The sequence below is a fragment of the Adiantum capillus-veneris genome, chromosome 23, assembly GCF_014529385.1.
Source record: "Adiantum capillus-veneris isolate H3 chromosome 23, ASM1452938v2, whole genome shotgun sequence".
NCBI lineage: Eukaryota > Viridiplantae > Streptophyta > Polypodiopsida > Polypodiales > Pteridaceae > Adiantum > Adiantum capillus-veneris.
This window is the reverse complement of record NC_140953.1, coordinates 115,270,111-115,274,922: the sequence shown is the minus strand read 5'-3', so window position 1 is coordinate 115,274,922 and position 4,812 is coordinate 115,270,111.

The following is a 4,812-nucleotide window of genomic DNA, read 5'->3' as shown; positions in this document are numbered from 1 at the left end:
AACCTCTTCACTTTCATTTTGGTTCGTCTGCCTTTCCGTGATCTTCTTCCAAAATTTCTCACCGATATGTTCTCATTTTGTGTTTGAGCAAGCAATGTGGACTCCTCCTCAACGATTGCGTTTTTAGCAGCTTCTTGAGCTTGAGCTTGAGTCATCACGTTTAAAGGAATGGTGGGTTCTACCTCAGATCCACTTGAAGAAGGCATCACACCTACAACATTCATTGCTGCTTTCCTGTTGTAGTCTGGATTTTTAGCACAATTTTGGCGTAGATGGTTTGTCCCACAACGTTCACAAAATACAAATAATTTGATTTGTGGACCCTTGTTTGGACAACTTCATGTCCAATGATCACCTCCACACTCATAGCATGAACCTTATTTTTTCATAGCTGGTGATCCAGCTAATGGTTGTTCTTGCCTTGTGAGAATGTTCTTCGAACCATACTCCTGATTGGCTATAAACATGAATGTGTTCGCATCCATGGAGTACTGGTTTTTTGTAGGTTGTGGCACATGTGTTGGTTGAGTGTAGTTCACTACCACTCTACCATCATTCAAAAGATGCGGTTCTTGCCCTATCATACGTTGTGGTCTTGGTTGAGTTCTACACCATGGAGTGGGATGATCCCCTCCACAAGTATTACATATCCTCACTTGAGGATGTCGTACAATCGGGTTTTGTATGTAGCCTTGGTTTATTCTTCTAATCACTCCCTTGACCACTTGATCAATGATTGGTTACCAAGGAGTTAGAACATCTCTCTTTGTTGTTGATTCGCTCTTTGGAGAAGAGTCACTACTAGTTGCGTTGTTTGTATCTTCACTCAACTCTCTGTAGGCTTTACAATTGTCAACTAGATATAGAGCTTCTCTAGTGACTTGGTCAAACGTTGTGCATCCTTTCAAACGTAGGTCCTTTTTTAGGGTTTCATTTTTTAATCCCTCAATAAAGAGAACTGATAATCTCTCATCTTGCGGTAGCTCTCATGTAGGACATCTCTCGATGTATTGTTTGAAGCGAAGCAGAGCTTCCTTCATGTTTTCGTTTGCTTTTTGTTTGAAAGCGTAGGTTTGGGACACCGTGTTATATTTGATTTCCCATTTCAAGAACTCCTCCATGAATTCTTGCAAGAGTTGTGCTATGTTGGGAAAATCATCCCTATTCAATGGTTGGAACCAAGTCACAGCTATTCTTTCCAATGTCAACCCAAATCCCTCATACTGAGTATGGAAATCTGCAATCTGTTCAGCCCTCGAAACTTGTTTGAAGAGTGAGACATGAGCATATGGATCCCCTGACCCACTGTACTTTATGTTACCACATTGAGCCACTTGATATGGTCTTAAACTTTGTGCTTTAGTCACTAATCTAACCAACTCTTGGTCTCTTAGAAAGACGTCTGTCGTTGTCACCTCTCGTCTTGGAGAGAATCTCGGTGGGATCCTCTCTGATAAATGCTCTGGCATCATTTTTGGCTTGGAGTAAGTAGAGATTGGAATACCCTTGTACGTATATCTCTTGAGGTCAATGGGGTCAACAAGTTTGTACTCACGTCCATACTTATCTACCATCAAAACTTGCACTTCATGGGCATCCGTATATGTGAAGGCATAGAGGTTCTTATGGGTGGTCAACTCGCTGGCATAGGGTTCTACACACTTGTAGACGATGTATGGATCTGCATTTGTGAACCTATATATGCCCTCATTATGAGGGCAATCTATAAGCACTCTCATAGATTCATTGGCTTTGATGAATCTCACGTTTGGTTTTTTTATCAGAGGATGCCTCTCATCTATGTATTCTCCTAATCCCCCTGTTGTTGGCATTGTAGTGTTTTTCATGTCTCTGAGTGGAGTAGAGAACCCTAGTGGTGGATGATTTGTCATGGTTAACACCCACTCAAGATTTTCAAGATAGTACTTGACAAGCCCAACTTGGCTTAGTGCAACTTATCCCTTTTTGCCCCTGATAAGGTATCCATGGGAGAAGTAAACTGTAAGTATGAAGTATGATCTATGCTTGATGGCCCATTGTTTTCTATTAGTAGCTTTTTGATTGATGTCTTCTTGCAGTGCTGCCAAACTTATTGTTGGTCACCTGAGTACCACAAATAAGGATTACAATATAGAAGGTTTCAAGCACTACAATCAAAAAGTGCCTTTACAAACAGACCCAACATCTTGTGGATGGAGGGTGCTTGCCAATGCATGGAGATAGCTTGATTCAAGGTGCAGGATGACTACACTCATTGTAAGTGTGTATCTCATGTGCCATTGATTTATTTTGATTTCTTAACTATGTATGTATGTACTCATGTTCTTTAATTCCTTTTTGTATTTGTTTCAGTTGTATGACTATCCAGAGTCTTGGGTCACGTGGGTCAGAGAGAAGGCTGTTTCTATGGTTTTGGAAAGATCAATAAACCCAAATGATCCAGAATCTCCTTTGCCACCAAAGAAAGGTAGAGCCACCAAGGGTTTGGATGCAAAAAAAATGGATCGCAAGAAGACGAGTCCCGCAAAGAAGATCCATACAATGAAAAGGGATCACAAGAAGAAGAGTCCTACCAAGGGGAAGAGTCCCACCAAGAAGATCCAAGAGTCCCACCAAGAAGATCCCTTCCAAGGGGAAGAGTCCCACCAAGAAGAAGAGCCCTGCAAAAAAAAGATCAGATATAAAGGGCCATCCATTCCACTCACCATTGAAATTCAAGGTTCAAAAGTGTCGTACAGCTAAGAACAGTAAGGGGGAGGCACCTAGCTCACCTTTCAAGCTACCATTCATGTTGCCATAGAAGGTTGCCAAGTCACCCAAGCCAACCACTCCTAAGGAGCCCAAAGCACCAACCCTTGCCAAGTCCCCTGTGCCAAGCCCTGAGGAGCCCAAGTCACCACCATTCACTCCTGAACTTTCACCCCCTTCTAAACACAAAAGAAAAAGGGTCTAAGAGGATGAAGAATCCTCTCACGCAAAAAGAAAAGTGGAGTTTCATGATTCATTACTCCACAAAAGCTTTGTACACTTTTGTTCATTTTGTCCATATGAACATATACCCTTTGGTGATTCATAATTTTGTACTTCAAATACGTAATACCAACTATCGATTCTTAAATGTGTATCATGGTGTCACGTAAGTTTAAAGCAACATAAATAATTATCACAATAAGGTAGAGAAAAGAAAAATATATTTGCAAAATGCAATGATTACAATATTGAACTTGTTTTTTCAAGTCCTTGCAAGTGGCTCAAATACAACTCTTTTGGGGGGAAGGCATGTGATGCAAGAAGTTGAATTCTCCATCCTTGTGCTCACCACAATTTCATCCACTTTGAATCTATACTCAGGAGATGTTTCATCAAGAAACTCAAGAGATTCTCTAACATCATGTAGTTTCCAATTTGTTGTTACTATAAGGCTTCTATACTCGGTGTGTGGATGAATTGTGACCTTTAGTTCAAACTTTGGACATTTTTCCTCAGAGTTGAGAGGAACCCAACTACCTAATTTGCTTCTCCATCTCCTATAGTCATAGCCTAGAACTAATGATTGACGACATAGTTGATATGAGCTAGACATAGAATTTGGGCTTACTCTACAAATAATATTATCGTCAATATGGAAAGCTCCTGTGGTACTCCATCCATGTCCAAGTACATTATCCAGTTCAGTCATAGAAAGTCTTCTATTAAGCCACATCATCTTTGTCCTCTGCAAGTCCATTGTTTTGAAACATGCCACAAAGACATGTATAGGCAAGAACCATTGAACTTTAATCCTTCTTGATATCCTGCCCGGAGACATAGCTTTAAGGATGTCTTCTTTGATCTTGGATTTGAAGCTTGATATAGTACATGCATCAGGAGCTTCCAAGTCAAGTGAATGTATGGTGGGAACGGGTAACTGATGTAGTTCTCCATATGCACCTTCTCATGATGGAACCTTGTATTCTGCAAAATAGACAAAGAAATCCATTGTTTTGTAAAAGGAAGGTGGCCCGTCAGCATACATAGCATCTGCAATCCCTTTATGCATTGCTTTTAATGTCCCACTTAGACTCTCCACAGGCTGCCATTCCATAGCTGTTGAAGGAAATATATCTGGAATCAAAAAATGAGAAAAAACAATGGGAGAATGAAAAATTCATTGTATCAAATAGAAGTTATTTTTTACTTACAGTAAGAATGCAGTGTGGGATGTTCTTCCCAGTCCACCACCATATCCTTGGCCATGTACACATATTGAACCTTAGCTAGCCAACCATTGTCGGTCACTTTGAAAGCAAGAACATGACCTTTCCAATGGTTTTTTACTTTATCACGTTTAGTTCTCTTCACTCTGTGTACACCTTTGCATGAAGAAAGCATTGTTACTCAGTCATTCACACAAAAAGATATGGGCTTCCAAAGACCATCCTCTCTAACGTTATGAAAGTCACAAGAAGTTATGTTATGTGAAGGGTGACGCGCGAAAGACGCTATGGAAACTCAAAGATTAGAGAAGAAGAAAGAAAATATAGAGACGGAAAGACTTAAACCTCTCACAAAATAAAGAGAGAGTGAAAAAGGTATACGCTTGAAAAAAGTAGGTGATTTGTCATTAATGGCCTTGTTTTGAGAGCCTTCTGACATAGATTTTGTATCTTATGACAACGCTTTTGTGAAATATAAAATAGAATAAACGATGAGACTTCATTACTTTTGGCCGCAAATTTAATGATCTCACTCGCCAAAAGCACCTAAATATAGCAGTTTCAGCCTTACGATCAAGACATTTAGCCATTCTCCGTCAAAATAGGACCACCAAAA